The sequence below is a fragment of the Vigna unguiculata genome, chromosome 7, assembly GCF_037176805.1.
Source record: "Vigna unguiculata cultivar grain cowpea cultivar isolate G323 ecotype 2 chromosome 7, ASM3717680v1, whole genome shotgun sequence".
In the NCBI taxonomy this organism is placed as follows: domain Eukaryota; kingdom Viridiplantae; phylum Streptophyta; class Magnoliopsida; order Fabales; family Fabaceae; genus Vigna; species Vigna unguiculata.
The window spans coordinates 18,367,474-18,385,908 of NC_140798.1; positions in this window are offsets into that span (position 1 = coordinate 18,367,474).

The window sequence follows — 18,435 nt, forward strand, 5'->3', positions numbered from 1 at the left end:
ATTTAGGACACGTAGACAAAGCCAGTATGGATCAACATAGGCTGAAGGAGAAAATAGAAAAAGAAAGAATAGAAAAAGAACAAATATAAACTGTAGAAAGAAGGGAAATTGAAGAAAACGAAAAGTAAGAAGAGATAAAGATGATGGAAAACGAAGTAGAGAAATAAGGTGTTTCATCGAAGGCCACCCATGTTTAGTTTCATTCGTTTACGAAATCGACAACATTACTGTAAGCCAAAGATTGGTGGAGAAACTCTAGTTACCAACAAGCTTTCATTCGAATCAAGCAAGGATCAAATTCAGTACGGGACAGTGTGTGAAAGAAGTATTATGTGATATTACTCCCACAAACTCTTGTCATCTTCTTTTAAGATGGGCATGGCTTCATTTTAAAACGCTCAATCTTGATGAACGTTCCCTTTATTTGAGGCATGAGGGACATGAAATGAAGTTGAAATTTATGACACCAAGACAAGCAAAGAAGGATCAACATACGTTGAAGGGGAAAATAGAAAAAGAAAGATTTGAAAAAGAAGAAATATAAACTGCAGAAGGAAGGGAAATTGAAGAAAAAGAAAAGGAAGTAAAGAAAAAGATTATGGAAATGGTAGTAGAGAACAAGGTGTTTAATCGAAGGCCACCCATGTTTAGTTGCATTCGTTTACGAAAGCAACAACAATATTGTAAGCCAAAAATTGGTGGAGAAACTCAAGTTACCAACAAGCTTTAATCTGAATCAAGCAAGGATCAAATTCAGTAGATGACAATGTGTGAAAGAAGTATAATGTGATATTGCTCCCACGAACTCTAGTCATCTTCTTTTGAGATTGGCATGGCTTCATTTTAAAGCACTCAATCTTGATGAACATTCCCTTTATTTGAGGAATGAGGGACATGAAATGAAGTTGAAATTTATGACACCAAGACAAGCCAAGAACGATCAACATACGTTGATGGAGAAAATAGAAAAAGAAAGAATTGAAAAAGAAGAAATATAAACTTCAGAAGGAAGGGAAATTGAATGAAAAGAAAAGGAAGTAAAGAAAAAGATTATGGAAAAGGTAGTAGAGTACAAGTTGTTTAATCGAAGGCCACCCATGTTCAGTTCCATTCGTTTACGAAACCGACAACAATATTGTAAGCCAAAGACTGGTGGAGAAACTCTAGTACCAACAAGCTTTCATCCGAATCAAGCAAGGATTAAATTCGGTACAGGACAATGTGTGAAAGAAGTATTATGTGATATTACTCCCACGAACTCTTGTCATATTCTTTTGAGATGAGTATGGCTTCATTTTCAAACGCTCAATGTTGATGAATGTTCCCTTTATTTGAGGCATGAGGGACATGAAATAGAGTTGAAATTTATGACACCAAGACAAGCCAAGAAGGATCAACATACGTTGATGGAGAAAATAGAAAAAGAAAGAATTGAAAAAGAAGAAATATAAACTTCAGATGGAAGGGAAATTGAAGAAAAAGGAAAGGAAGTAAAGAAAAAGATTATGGAAAAGGTAGTAGAGAACAAGGTGTTTAATCGAAGGCCACCCATGTTTAGTTGCATTCGTTTACAAAAGCGACAACAATATTGTAAGCCAAAGATTGGTGCAGAAACTCAAGTTACCAACAACCTTTCATTTCAATCAAGCAAGGATCAAATTCAGTACGGGACAATGTGTGAAAGAAGTATTATGTGATAATGCTCCCACAAAATCTTGTCATCTTCTTCTGAGATGGGCATGGCTTCATTTTAAAATGCTCAATCTTGATGAACGTTCCCTTTATTTGAGGCATAAGGGACATGAAATGAAGTTGAAATTTGTGACACCAAGACAAGCAAAGAAGGATCAACATACGTTGAAGGGGAAAATAGAAAAAGAAAGATTTGAAAAAGAAGAAATATAAACTGTAGAAGGAAGGGAAATTGAAGAAAAAGAAAAGGAAGTAAAGAAAAAGGTTATGGAAAAGGTAGTAGAGAACAAGGTGTTTAATCGAAGGCCACCCATATTTAGTTGCATTCGTTTACGAAAGCAACAACAATATTGTAAGCCAAAAATTGGTGGAGAAACTCAAGTTACCAACAAGCTTTAATCTAATTCAAGCAAGGATCAAATTCAGTAGATGACAATGTGTGAAAGAAGTATAATGTGATATTGCTCCCACGAACTCTAGTCATCTTCTTTTGAGATTGGCATGGCTTCATTTTAAAGCACTCAATCTTGATGAACATTCCCTTTATTTGAGGAATGAGGGACATGAAATGAAGTTGAAATTTATGACACCAAGACAAGCCAAGAACGATCAACATACGTTGATGGAGAAAATAGAAAAAGAAAGAATTGAAAAAGAAGAAATATAAACTTCAGAAGGAAGGGAAATTGAATGAAAAGAAAAGGAAGTAAAGAAAAAGATTATGGAAAAGGTAGTAGAGTACAAGTTGTTTAATCGAAGGCCACCCATGTTCAGTTCCATTCGTTTACGAAACCGACAACAATATTGTAAGCCAAAGACTGGTGGAGAAACTCTAGTACCAACAAGCTTTCATCCGAATCAAGCAAGGATTAAATTCGGTACAGGACAATGTGTGAAAGAAGTATTATGTGATATTACTCCCACGAACTCTTGTCATATTCTTTTGAGATGAGTATGGCTTCATTTTCAAACGCTCAATGTTGATGAATGTTCCCTTTATTTGAGGCATGAGGGACATGAAATAGAGTTGAAATTTATGACACCAAGACAAGCCAAGAAGGATCAACATACGTTGATGGAGAAAATAGAAAAAGAAAGAATTGAAAAAGAAGAAATATAAACTTCAGATGGAAGGGAAATTGAAGAAAAAGGAAAGGAAGTAAAGAAAAAGATTATGGAAAAGGTAGTAGAGAACAAGGTGTTTAATCGAAGGCCACCCATGTTTAGTTGCATTCGTTTACAAAAGCGACAACAATATTGTAAGCCAAAGATTGGTGCAGAAACTCAAGTTACCAACAACCTTTCATTTCAATCAAGCAAGGATCAAATTCAGTACGGGACAATGTGTGAAAGAAGTATTATGTGATAATGCTCCCACAAAATCTTGTCATCTTCTTCTGAGATGGGCATGGCTTCATTTTAAAATGCTCAATCTTGATGAACGTTCCCTTTATTTGAGGCATAAGGGACATGAAATGAAGTTGAAATTTGTGACACCAAGACAAGCAAAGAAGGATCAACATACGTTGAAGGGGAAAATAGAAAAACAAAGATTTGAAAAAGAAGAAATATAAACTGTAGAAGGAAGGGAAATTGAAGAAAAAGAAAAGGAAGTAAAGAAAAAGGTTATGGAAAAGGTAGTAGAGAACAAGGTGTTTAATCGAAGGCCACCCATGTTTAGTTGCATTCGTTTACGAAAGCAACAACAATATTGTAAGCCAAAAATTGGTGGAGAAACTCAAGTTACCAACAAGCTTTAATCTAATTCAAGCAAGGATCAAATTCAGTAGATGACAATGTGTGAAAGAAGTATTATGTGATATTGCTCCCACGAACTCTAGTCATCTTCTTTTGAGATTGGCATGGCTTCATTTTACAGCACTCAATCTTGATGAACATTCCCTTTATTTGAGGAATGAGGGACATGAAATGAAGTTGAAATTTATGACACCAAGACAAAGCCAGAATGGATCAACATAGGCTGAAGGAAAAAATAGAAAAAGAAAGAATAGAAAAAGAACAAATATAAATTGTAGAAGGAAGGGAAATTGAAGAAAATGAAAAGTAAGAAAAGATAAAGATGATGGAAAACGAAGTAGAGAAATCAGGTGTTTCATCGAAGGCCATCCATGTTTAGTTGCATTTGTTTACGAAAGCGACAACAATGTTGTAAGCCAAAGATTCGTGGAGAAACTCCAGTTACCAACAAGCTTTCATTCGAATCAAGCAAGGATCAAATTCAGTACGGGACAATGTGTGAAAGAAGTATTATGTGATATTACTCCCACGAAATCTTGTCATATTCTTTTGAGATGGGCATGGCTTCATTTTAAAACGCTCAATCTTGATGAACGTTCCCTTTATTTGAGGCATTAGGGACATGAAATGAAGTTGAAATTTATGACACTAAGACAAGCCAAGAACGATCAACATACGTTGATGGAGAAAATAGAAAAAGAAAGAATTGAAAAAGAAGAAATATAAACTTCAGAAGGAAGGGAAATTGAATGAAAAGAAAAGGAAGTAAAGAAAAAGATTATGGAAAAGGTAGTAGAGTACAAGTTGTTTAATCGAAGGCCACCCATGTTCAGTTCCATTCGTTTACGAAACCGACAACAATATTGTAAGCCAAAGATTGGTGGAGAAACTCTAGTTACCAACAAGCTTTCAACCGAATCAAGCAAGGATCAAATTCGGTACAGGACAATGTGTGAAAGAAGTATTATGTGATATTACTCCCACGAACTCTTGTCATATTCTTTTGAGATGAGCATGGCTTCATTTTAAAATGCTCAATCTTGATAAACATTCCCTTTATTTGAGGCATAAGGGACATGAAATGATGTTGAAATTTGTGACACCAAGACAAGCCAGTAAAGATCAACATAGGCTGAAGGAGAAAATTGAAAAAGAAAGAATATAAAAAGAAGAAATATAAACTGTAGAAGGAAGGGAAATTGAAGAAAAAGAAAAGTAAGAAAAGATAAAGATGATGGAAAAGGAAGTAGAGAAACAAGGTGTTTCATCGAAGGCCACCCATGTTTAGTTGCATTCGTTTACGAAAGCGACAACAATGTTGTAAGCCAAAGATTGGTGGAGAAACTCAAGTTACCAACAACCTTTCATCCGAATCAAGCAAGGATCAAATTCCGTAGATCACAATGTGTGACAGAAGTATTATGTGATATTGCTCCCACGAACTCTTGTCATCTTCTTTTGAGATGGGCATGGCTTCATTTTAAAGCGCTCAATCTTGATGAACGTTCCCTTTATTTGAGGCATGAGGGAAATGAAATGAAGTTGAAATTTATGATACCAAGACAAGCCAGTATGGATCAACATAGGCTGAAGGAGAAAATAGAAAAAGAAAGAATAGAAAAACAACAAATATAAACTGTAGAAGGAAGGGAAATTGAAGAAAAAGAAAAGGAAGCAAAGATAAAGATGATGGAAAAGGAAGTAGAGAAACAAGGAGTTTAATCGAAGGGCACCCATGTTCAGTTGCATTCGTTTATGAAAACGACAACAATGTTGTAAGCCAAAGATTGGTGGAGAAACTACAGTTACCAACAAGCTTTCACCCGAATCAAGCAAGGATCAAATTCAGTACATGACAATGTGTGAAAGAAGTATTATGTGATATTGCACCCACGAACTCTTGTCATCTTCTTTTGAGATGGGCATGGCTTCATTTTAAAGCGCTCAATCTTGATGAACGTTCCCTTTATTTGAGGCACGAGGGACATGAAATGAAGTTGAAATTTATGACACCAAGACAAGCCAGTAAGGATCAACATAAGCTGAAGGAGAAAACTGAAAAAGAAAGAATAGAAAAACAACAAATATAAACTGTAGAAGGAAGGGAAATTGAAGAAAAAGAAAAGGAAGCAAAGATAAAGATGATGGAAAAGGAAGTAGAGAAACAAGGTGTTTAATCGAAGGCCACCCATGTTTAGTTGCATTCGTTTACGAAAGCGACAACAATGTTGTAAGCCAAAGATCGGTGGAGAAACTCAAGTTACCAACAACCTTTCATCCGAATCAAGCAAGGATCAAATTCAGTACGGGCCAATGTGTGGAAGAAGTATTATGTGATATTTCTCCCACGAACTCTTGTCATCTTCTTTTGAGATGACCATGGCTTAATTTTAAAATGCTCAATCTTGATAAACGTTCCCTTTATTTGAGGCATAAGGGACATGAAATGAAGTTCAAATTTGTGACACCAAGACAAGCCAGTAAGGATCAACATAGGCTGAAGGAGAAAATTGAAAAAGAAAGAATATAAAAAGATGATATATAAACTGTAGAAGGAAGGGAAATTGAAGAAAAAGAAAAGTAAGAAAAGATAAAGATGATGGAAAAGGAAGTAGAGAAAAAAGGTGTTTCATCGAAGGCCACCCATGTTTAGTTGCATTCCTTTACGAAAGCGACAACAATGTTGTAAGCCAAAGATTGGTGGACAAACTCAAGTTACCAATAAGCTTTCATCCGAATCAAGCAAGGATCAAATTCCGTAGATTATAATATGTGAAAGAAGTATTATGTGATATTGCTCCCAGGAACTCTTGTTATCTTCTTTTGGGATGGGCATGGCTTCATTTTAAAGCGCTCAATCTTGATGAACGTTCCCTTTATTTGAGGCAAGAGGGACATGAAATGAAGTTGAAATTTATGATACCAAGACAAGCCAGTATGGATCAACATAGGCTGAAGGAGAAAATAGAAAAAGAAAGAATACAAAAAGAACAAATATAAACTGTAGAAGGAAGGGCAATTGAAGAAAAAGAAAAGGAAGCAAAGATAAAGTTGATGGAAAAGGAAGTAGAGAAACAAGGTGTTTAATCGAAGGGCACCAATGTTCAGTTGCATTCGTTTACGAAAGCGACAACAATGTTCTAAGCCAAAGATTGGTGGAGAAACTCAACTTACCAACAAGCTTTCATCCGAATCAAGCAAGGATCACATTCCGTAGATCACAATGTGTGAAAGAAGTATTATGTGATATTGCTCCCACGAAATCTTGTCATCTTCTTTTAAGATGGGCAGGGCTTCATTTTAAAGCACTCAATCTTGATGAACGTTCCCTTTATTTGACGCATGAGGGACATGAAATGAAGTTGAAATTTATGACACCAAGACAAGCCACTATGGATCAACGTACGCTGAAGGAGAAATAGAAAAAGAAAGAATAGAAAAAGAACAAATATAAACTGTAGAAGGAAGGGAAATTGAAGAAAAAGAAAAGTAAGAAAAGATAAAGATGATTGAAAAGGAAGTAGAGAAAAAAGGTGTTTCATCGAAGGCCACCCATGTTTAGTTGCATTCGTTTACGAAAGCGACAACAATGTTGTAAGCCAAAGATTGGTGGAGAAACTCAAGTTAGCAACAAGCTTTCATCCGAATCAAGCAAGGATCAAATTCCGTAGATCACAATGTGTTAAAGAAGTATTATGTGATATTGCTCCCACGAACTCTTGTCATCTTCTTTTGAGATGGGCATGGCTTCATTTTAAAGCGCTCAATCTTGATGAACGTTCCCTTTATTTGAGGCATGAGGGACGTGAAATGAAGTTGAAATTTATGATACCCAGACAAGCCAGTACGGATCAACATAGGCTGAAGGAGAAAATAGAAAAAGAACAAATATAAACTGTAGAAGGAAGGGAAATTGAAGAAAAAGAAAAGGAAGCAAAGATAAAGATGATGGAAAAGGAAGTAGAGAAACAAGGTGTTTAATCGAAGGCCACCCATGTTCAGTTCCATTCGTTTACGAAAGCGACAACAATGTTGTAAGCCAAAGATTGGTGGAGAAACTACAGTTACCAACAAGCTTTCACTCGAATCAAGCAAGGATCAAATTCAGTACATGACATTGTGTGAAAGAAGTATTATGTGATATTGCACCCACGAACTCTTGACATCTTCTTTTGAGATGGGCATGGCTTCATTTTAAAGCGCTCAATCTTGATGAACGTTCCCTTTATTTGAGGAATGAGGGACATGAAATGAAGTTGAAATTTATGACACCAAGACAAGCCAATTAGGATCAACATAGGCTGAAGAGAAAATAGAAAAAGAAAGAACAGAAAAGGAAAAATATAAACTGTAGAAGGAAGGGAAATTGAAGAAATGAACAGGAAGTAAAGATAAAGATGATGGAAAAGGAAGTAAAGAAACAAGGTGTTTAATCGAAGGCCAACCATGTTCAGTTACATTCGGTTAAGACAGCGACAACAATGTTGTAAGCCAAAGATTGGTGGAGAAACTCTAGTTACCAACAAGCTTTCATTCGAATCAACCAATGATCAAATTCAGTACATGACAATGTGTGAAAGAAGTATTATGTGATATTGCTCCCACGAACTCTTGTCATCTTCTTTTGAGATGGGCATGGCTTCATTTTAAAGCGCCTAATCTTGATGAACGTTCCCTTTATCTGAGGCATGAGACACATGAAATGAAGTTGAGATTTATGACACCAAGACAAGCCAGTATGGATCAACATAGGCTGAAGGAGAAAATAGAAAAAGAAAGAATAGAAAAAGAACAAATATAAACTGTAGAGGGAAGGGAAATTGAAGAAAACGAAAAGTAAGAAAAGGTAAAGATGATGGATAAGGAAGTAGAGAAATAAGGTGTTTCATCGAAGGCCATCCATGTTTAGGTTCATTCGTTTACGAAAGCGACAACAATATTGTAGGCCAAAGATTGGTGGAGAAACTCCACTTAGCAACAAGCTTTCATTCGAATCAAGCAAGGATCAAATTCAGTACGGGACAATGTGTGGATGAAGTATTATGTGATATTGCTCCCACGAACTCTTGTCATCTTCTTTTAAGATGGGCATGACTTCATTTTAAAACGCTCAATTTATAAACGTTCCCTTTATTTGAGGCATAAGGGACATGAAATGAAGTTGAAATTTATGACACCAAGACAAGCTAGTAAGGATCAACATAGGCTGAAGGAGAAAACTGAAAAAGAAAGAATAGAAAAACAACAAATATAAACTGTAGAAGGAAGGGAAATTGAAGAAAAAGAAAAGGAAGCAAAGATAAAGATGATGGAAAAGGAAGTAGAGAAACAAGGTGTTTAATCAAAGGCCACCCATGTTTAGTTGCATTCGTTTACGAAAGCGACAACAATGTTGTAAGCCAAAGATCGGTGGAGAAACTCAAGTTACCAACAACCTTTCATCCGAATCAAGCAAGGATCAGATTCAGTACATGACAATGTGTGAAAGAAGTATTATGTGATATTGCTCCCACAAACTCTTGTCATCTTCTTTTGAGATGGGCATGGCTTCATTTTAAAGCGCTCAATCTTGATGAACGTTCCCTTTATTTGAGGCATGAGGAACATGAAATGAAGTTGAAATTTATGATACCAAGACAAGCCATTAAGGATAAACATAGGCTGAAGAGAAAATAGAAAAAGAAAGAACAGAAAAGGAAGAAATATAAACTGTAGAAGGAAGGGAAATTGAAGAAAAAGAAAAGGAAGTAAAGATAAAGATGATGGAAAAGGAAGTAGAGAAATAAGGTGTTTCATCGAAGGCCACCCATGTTTAGTTTCATTCGTTTACGAAATCGACAACATTACTCTAAGCCAAAGATTGGTGGAGAAACTTCAGTTACCAACAAGCTTTCATTCGAATCAAGCAAGGATCAAATTCAGTACATGACAATGTGTGAAAGCAGTATTATGTGATATTGCACCCACGAACTCTTGTCATCTTCTTTTGAGATAGGCATGGCTTCATTTTAAAGCGCTCAATCTTGATGAACTTTCCCTTTATTTGAGGCATGAGGGACATGAAATGAAGTTGAAATTTATGACACCAAGAGAAGCCAGTTTGGATCAACATAGACTGAAGGAGAAAATAGAAAAAGAAATAATAGAAAAAGAACAAATATAAACTGTAGAAGGAAGGGAAATTGCAGAAAACGAAAAGTAAGAAAAGATAAAGATGATGGAAAAGGAAGTAAAGAAAAAAGGTGTTTCATCGAAGGCCACCCATGTTTAGATGCATTCGTTTACGAAAGCGACAAAAATTTGTAAGCCAAAGATTGGTGGAGAAACTCAACTTACCAACAAGCTTTCATCCGAATCAAGCAAGGATCAAATTTCGTAGATCACAATGTGTGAAAGAAGTATTATGTGATATTGCACCCACGAACTCTTGTCATCTTCTTTTGAGATGGGCATGACTTCATTTTAAAGCGCTCAATCTTGATGAACTTTCCCTTTATTTGAGGCATGAGGGACATGAAATGAAGTTGAAATTTGTGACACCAAGACAAGCCAGTAAGGATCAACATAGGCTGAAGGAGAAAATTGAAAAAGAAAGAATAGAAAAAGAAGAAATATAAACTGTAGAAGGAAGGGAAATTGAAGAAAAAGAAAAGTAACAAAAGATAAAGATGATGGAAAAGGAAGTAGAGAAACAAGGTGTTTCATCGAAGGCCACCCATGTTTAGTTGCATTCGTTTACAAAAGCGACAACAATGTTGTAAGCCAAAGATTGGTGGAGAAACTCAAGTTACCAACAAGCTTTCATCCGAATCAAGCAAGGATCAAATTCCGTAGATCACAATGTGTGAAAGAAGTATTATGTGATATTGCACCCACGAACTCTTGTCATCTTCTTTTGAGATGGGCATGGCTTCATTTTAAAGCGCTCAATCTTGATGAACGTTCCCTTTATTTGAGGCATGAGGGACATGAAATGAAGTTGAAATTTATGATACCAAGACAAGCCAGTAAGGATCAACATAGGTTGAAGGAGAAAATAGAAAAAGAAAGAATAGAAAAAGAACTGTAGAAGGAAGGGAAATTGAAGAAAAATAAAAGTATGAAAAGATAAAGATGATGGAAAAGGAAGTAGAGAATAAAGTTGTTTCATCGAAGGCCACCCATGTTTAGTTGCATTCGTTTCCGAAAGCGACAACAATGTTGTAAGCCAGAGATTGGTGGAGAAACTCAAGTTACCAACAAGCTTTCATCCGAATCAAGCAAGGATCAAATTCCGTAGATGACAATGTGTGAAAGAAGTATTATGTGATATTGCTCCCATGAACTCTTGTCATCTTCTTTTAAGATGGGCATGGCTTCATTTTAAATCTCTCAATCTTGATGAACGTTCCCTTTATTTGAGGCATGAGGGACATGAAATGAAGTTGAAATTTATGATACCAAGACAAGCCAGTATGGATCAACATAGGCTGAAGGAGAAATTAGAAAAAGAAAGAATAGAAAAAGAACAAATATAAACTGTAGAAGGAAGGGAAATTGAAGAAAAAGAAAAGAAAGCAAAGATAAAGATGATGGAAAAGGAAGTAGAGAAACAAGGTGTTTAATCGAAGGCCACCCATGTTCAATTGCATTCGTTTACGAAAGCGACTACATTGTTGTAAGCCAATGATTGGTGGAGAAACTACAGTTACCAACAACCTTTCACCCGAATCAAGCAAGGATCAAATTCAATACATGACAATGTGTGAAATAAGTATTATGTGATATTGAACCCACGAACTCTTGTCATCTTCTTTTGAGATGGGCATGACTTCATTTTAAAGCGTTCAATCTTGATGAACGTTCCATTTATTTGAGGCATGAGGGACATGAAATGAAGTTGAAATTTATGACACCAAGGCAAGCCAGTTTGGATCAACACAGACTGAAGGAGAAAATAGAAAAAGAAACAATAGAAAAAGAACAAATATAAACTGTAGAAGGAAGGGAAATTGAAGAAAACGAAAATTAAGAAAAGATAAAGATGATGGAAAAGGAAGTAGAGAAAAAAGGTGTTTCATCGAAGGCCACCCATGCTTAGATGCATTCGTTTACGAAAGCGACAACAATTTGTAAGCCAAAGATTGGTGGAGAAACTCAACTTACCAACAAGCTTTCATCCGAATCAAGCAAGGATCAAATTCCGTATATCACAATGTGTGAAAGAAGTTTTATGTGATATTGCTCCCACGAAATCTTGTCATCTTCTTTTAAGATGGGCATGGCTTCATTTTAAAGCGCTCAATCTTGATGAACGTTCCCTTTATTTGAGGCATGAGGGACATGAAATGAAGTTGAAATTTATGACACCAAGACAAGCCAGTATGGATCAACATAGGATGAAGGAGAAAATAGAAAAAGAAAGAATAGAAAAAGAACAAATATAAACTGTAGAAGGAAGGGAAATTGAAGAAAACGAAAAGTAAGAAAAGGTAAAGATGATGGAAAAGGAAGTAGAGAAATAAGGTGTTTCATCGAAGGCCATCCATGTTTAGGTTCATTCGTTTACGAAAGCGACAACAATATTGTAGGCCAAAGATTGGTGGAGAAACTCAACTTACCAACAAGCTTTCATCCGAATCAAGCAAGGATCAAATTCCGTATATCACAATGTGTGAAAGAAGTTTTATGTGATATTGCTCCCACGAAATCTTGTCATCTTCTTTTAAGATGGGCATGGCTTCATTTTAAAGCGCTCAATCTTGATGAACGTTCCCTTTATTTGAGGCATGAGGGACATGAAATGAAGTTGAAATTTATGATACCAAGACAAGCCAGTATGGATCAACATAAGATGAAGGAGAAATTAGAAAAAGAAAGAATAGAAAAAGAACAAATATAAACTGTAGAAGGAAGGGAAATTGAAGAAAAAGAAAAGAAAGCAAAGATAAAGATGATGGAAAAGGAAGTAGAGAAACAAGGTGTTTAATCGAAGGCCACCCATGTTCAGTTGCATTCGTTTACGAAAGCGACTACAATGTTGTAAGCCAATGATTGGTGGAGAAACTATAGTTACCAACAACCTTTCACCAGAATCAAGCAAGAATCAAATTCAATACATGACAATGTGTGAAAAAAGTATTATGTGATATTGAACCCACGAACTCTTGTCATCTTCTTTTAAGATGGGCATGACTTCATTTTAAAGCGTTCAAGCTTGATGAACGTTCCCTTTATTTGAGGCATGAGGGACATGAAATGAAGTTGAAATTTATGACACCAAGGCAAGCCAGTATGGATCAACATAGGATGAAGGAGAAAATAGAAAAAGAAACAATAGAAAAAGAACAAATATAAACTGTAGAAGGAAGGGAAATTGAAGAAAACGAAAAGTAAGAAAAGGTAAAGATGATGGAAAAGGAAGTAGAGAAATAAGGTGTTTCATCGAAGGCCATCCATGTTTAGGTTCATTCGTTTACGAATGCGACAACAATATTGTAGGCCAAAGATTGGTGGAGAAACTCAACTTACCAACAAGCTTTCATCCGAATCAAGCAAGGATCAAATTCAGTACATGACAATGTGTGAAAGCAGTATTATGTGATATTGCACCCACGAACTCTTGTCATCTTCTTTTGAGATAGGCACGGCTTCATTTTAAAGCGCTCAATCTTGATGAACGTTCCCTTTATTTGAGGAATGAGGGACATGAAATGAAGTTGAAATTTATGACACCAAGACAAGCCAGTAAGGATCAACATAGGCTGAAGAGAAAATAGAAAAAGAAAGAACACAAAGGGAAGAAATGTAAACTATAGAAGGATGGGAAATTGAAGAATAGAAAAGGAAGTAAAGATAAAGATGATGGAAAAGGAAGTAGGGAAATAAGGTGTTTCATCGAAGGCCACCCATGTTCAGTTACATTCATTTAAGACAACGACAACAATGTTGTAAACCAAAGATTGGTGGAGAAACTTCAGTTACCAACAAGATTTTATTCGAATCAACCAATAATATAATTCAATACATGACAATGTGTGAAAGAAGTATTATGTGATATTGCTCCCACGAACTCTTGTCATCTTCTTTTGACATGGGCATGGCTTCATTTTAAAGCGCCTAATCTTGATTAACGTTCCCTTTATCTGAGGCATGAGACACATGAAATGAAGTTAAGATTTATGACACCAAGACAAGTCAGTATGGATCAACATAGGCTGAAGGAGAAAATAGAAAAAGAAAGAATAGAAAAAGAATAAATATAAACTGTAGAAGGAAGGGAAATTGAAGAAAACGAAAAGTAAGAAAAGGTAAAGATGATGGAAAAGGAAGTAGAGAAATAAGGTGTTTCATCGAAGGCCATCCATGTTTAGGTTCATTCGTTTACGAAAGCGACAACAATATTGTAGGCCAAAGATTGGTGGAGAAACTCCAGTTACGAACAAGCTTTCATTCGAATCAAGCAAGGATCAAATTCAGTACGGGACAATGTGTGGAAGAAGTATTATGTGGTATTGCTCCCACGAACTCTTGTCATCTTCTTTTGAGATGGGCATGGCTTCACTTTAAAACGCTCAATTTATAAACGTTCCCTTTGTTTGAGGCATAAGGGACATGAAATGAAGTTGAAATTTATGACACCAAGACAAGCCAGTAAGGATCAACATAGGCTGAAGGAGAAAACTGAAAAAGAAAGAATAGAAAAAGAACAAATATAAACTGTAGAAGGAAGGGAAATTGAAGAAAAAGAAAAGGAAGCAAAGATAAAGATGATGGAAAAGGAAGTAGAGAAACAAGGTGTTTAATCGAAGGCCACCCATGTTTAGTTGCATTCGTTTACGAAAGCGACAACAATGTTGTAAGCCAAAGATCGGTGGAGAAACTCAAGTTACCAACAACCTTTCATCCGAATCAAGCAAGGATCAAATTCAGTACATGACAATGTGTGAAAGAAGTATTATGTGATATTGCTCCCACGAACTCCTGTCATCTTCTTTTGAGATGGGCATGGCTTCATTTTAAAGCGCTCAATCTTGATGAACGTTCCCTTTATTTGAGGCATGATGGACATGAAATGAAGTTGAAATTTATGATACCAAGACAAGCCAGTATGGATCAACATAGCCTGAAGGAAAAAATAGAAAAAGAAAGAATAAAAAAAGAAGAAATATAAACTGTAGAAGGAAGGGAAATTGAAGAAAAGAAAAGGAAGTAAAGATAAAGATGATGGAAAAGGAAGTAGGGAAATAAGGTCTTTCATCGAAGGCCACCCATGTTCAGTTTCATTCGTTTAAGACAGCGACAACAATGTTGTGAGCCAAAGATTGGTGGAGAAACTCCAGTTAACAACAAGCTTTCATTCGAATCAACCAATGATCAAATTTAGTACATCCCAATGTGTGAAAGAAGTATTATGTGATATTGCTCCCACGAACTCTTGTCATCTTCTTTTGAGATGGGCATGGCTTTATTTTAAAGCGCTCAATCTTGATGAACGTTCCCTTTATTTGAGGAATGAGGGACATGAAATGAAGTTGAAATTTATGAGACCAAGACAAGCCAGTAAGGATAAACATAGGCTGAAGAGAAAATAGAAAAAGAAAGAACAGAAAAGGAAGATATATAAACTGTAGAAGGAAGGGAAATTGAAGAAAAAGAAAAGGAAGTAAAGATAAAGATGATGGAAAAGGAAGTAGAGAAATAAGGTGTTTCATCGAAGGCCACCCAAGTTCAGTTGCATTCGTTTACGAAAGCGACTACAATGTTGTAAGCCAATGATTGGTGGAGAAACTACAGTTACCAACAACCTTTCACCCGAATCAAGCAAGGATCAAATTCAATACATGACAATGTGTGAAAAAAGTATTATGTGATATTGAACCCACGAACTCTTGTCATCTTCTTTTGAGATGGGCATGGCTTCGTTTTAAAACACTCAATTTATAAACGTTCCCTTTATTTGAGGCATAAGGGACATGAAATGAAGTTGAAATTTATGACACCAAGACAAGCCAGTAAGGATCAACATAGGCTGAAGGAGAAAACTGAAAAAGAAAGAATAGAAAAAGAACAAATATAAACTGTAGAAGGAAGGGAAATTGAAGAAAAAGAAAAGGAAGCAAAGATAAAGATGATGGAAAAGGAAGTAGGGAAATAAGGTCTTTCATCGAAGGCCACCCATGTTCAGTTTCATTCGTTTAAGACAGCGACAATAATGTTGTGAGCCAAAGATTTGTGGAGAAACTCCAGTTAACAACAAGCTTTCATTCGAATCAACCAATGATCAAATTTAGTACATCACAATGTGTGAAAGAAGTATTATGTGATATTGCTCCCACGAACTCTTGTCATCTTCTTTTGAGATGGGCATGGCTTTATTTTAAAGCGCTCAATCTTGATGAACGTTCCCTTTATTTGAGGAATGAGGGACATGAAATGAAGTTGAAATTTATGACACCATGACAAGCCAGTAAGGATAAACATAGGCTGAAGAGAAAATAGAAAAAGAAAGAACAGAAAAGGAAGAAATATAAACTGTAGAAGGAAGGGAAATTGAAGAAAATAAAAGGAAGTAAAGATAAAGATGATGAAAAAGGAAGTAGGGAAATAAGGTGTTTCATCGAAGGCCACCCATGTTCAGTTGCATTCGTTTACGAAAGGGACAACAATGTTGTAAGCCAATGATTGGTGGACAAACTACAGTTACCAACAAGCTTTCACCCGAATCAAGCAAGGATCAAATTCAGTACATGACAATGTGTGAAAGAAGTATTATGTGATATTGCACCCACGAACTCTTGTCATCTTCTTTTGACATTGGCATGACTTCATTTTAAAGCGCTCAATCTTGATGAACGTTCCCTTTATTTGAGGCACGAGGGACATGAAATGAAGTTGAAATTTATGACACCAAGATAAGCCAGTTTGGATCAATATAGACTGAAGGAGAAAATAGAAAAAGAAAGAATAGAAAAAGAACAAATATAAACTGTAGAAGGAAGGGAAATTGGAGAAAACGAAAAGTAAGAAAAGATAAAGATGATGGAAAAGGAAGTAGAGAAAAAAGGTGTTTCACCGAAGGCCACCCATGTTTAGATGCATTCGTTTACGAAAGCGATAACAATTTGTAAGCCAAAGATTGGTGGAGAAACTCAACTTACCAACAAGCTTTCATCCGAATCAAGCAAGGATCAATATCCGTAGATCACAATGTGTGAAAGAAGTATTATGTGATATTGCTCCCACGAACTCTTGTCATCTTCTTTTGAGATGGGCATGGCTTCACTTTAAAACGCTCAATTTATAAACGTTCCCTTTGTTTGAGGCATAAGGGACATGAAATGAAGTTGAAATTTATGACACCAAGACAAGCTAGTAAGGATCAACATAGGCTAAAGGAGAAAACTAAAAAAGAAAGAATAGAAAAAGAACAAATATAAACTGTAGAAGGAAGGGAAATTGAAGAAAAAGAAAAGGAAGCAAAGATAAAGATGATGGAAAAGGAAGTAGAGAAACAAGGTGTTTAATCGAAGGCCACCCATGTTTAGTTGCATTCGTTTACGAAAGCGACAACAATGTTGTAAGCCAAAGATCGGTGGAGAAACTCAAGTTACCAACAACCTTTCATCCGAATCAAGCAAGGATCAAATTCAGTACATGACAATGTGTGAAAGAAGTATTATGTGATATTGCTCCCACGAACTCCTGTCATCTTCTTTTGAGATGGGCATGGCTTCATTTTAAAGCGCTCAATCTTGATGAACGTTCCCTTTATTTGAGGCATGATGGACATGAAATGAAGTTGAAATTTATGATACCAAGACAAGCCAGTATGGATCAACATAGCCTGAAGGAAAAAATAGAAAAAGAAAGAATAAAAAAAGAAGAAATATAAACTGTAGAAGGAAGGGAAATTGAAGAAAAGAAAAGGAAGTAAAGATAAAGATGATGGAAAAGGAAGTAGGGAAATAAGGTCTTTCATCGAAGGCCACCCATGTTCAGTTTCATTCGTTTAAGACAGCGACAACAATGTTGTGAGCCAAAGATTGGTGGAGAAACTCCAGTTAACAACAAGCTTTCATTCGAATCATCCAATGATCAAATTTAGTACATCACAATGTGTGAAAGAAGTATTATGTGATATTGCTCCCACGAACTCTTGTCATCTTCTTTTGAGATCGGCATGGCTTTATTTTAAAGCGCTCAATCTTGATGAACGTTCCCTTTATTTGAGGAATGGGGGACATGAAATGAAGTTGAAATTTATGAGACCAAGACAAGCCAGTAAGGATAAACATAGGCTGAAGAGAAAATAGAAAAAGAAAGAACAGAAAAGGAAGATATATAAACTGTAGAAGGAAGGGAAATTGAAGAAAAAGAAAAGGAAGTAAAGATAAAGATGATGGAAAAGGAAGTAGAGAAATAAGGTGTTTCATCGAAGGCCACCCAAGTTCAGTTGCATTCGTTTACGAAAGCGACTACAATGTTGTAAGCCAATGATTGGTGGAGAAACTACAGTTACCAACAACCTTTCACCCGAATCAAGCAAGGATCAAATTCAATACATGACAATGTGTGAAAAAAGTATTATGTGATATTGAACCCACGAACTCTTGTCATCTTCTTTTGAGATGAGCATGGCTTCGTTTTAAAACACTCAATTTATAAACGTTCCCTTTATTTGAGGCATAAGGGACATGAAATGAAGTTGAAATTTATGACACCAAGACAAGCCAGTAAGGATCAACATAGGCTGAAGGAGAAAACTGAAAAAGAAAGAATAGAAAAAGAACAAATATAAATTGTAGAAGGAAGGGAAATTGAAGAAAAAGAAAAGGAAGCAAAGATAAAGATGATGGAAAAGGAAGTAGAGAAACAAGGTGTTTAATCGAAGGCCACCCATGTTTAGTTGCATTCGTTTACGAAAGCGACAACAATGTTGTAAGCCAAAGATCGGTGGAGAAACTCAAGTTACCAACAACCTTTCATCCGAATCAAGCAAGGATC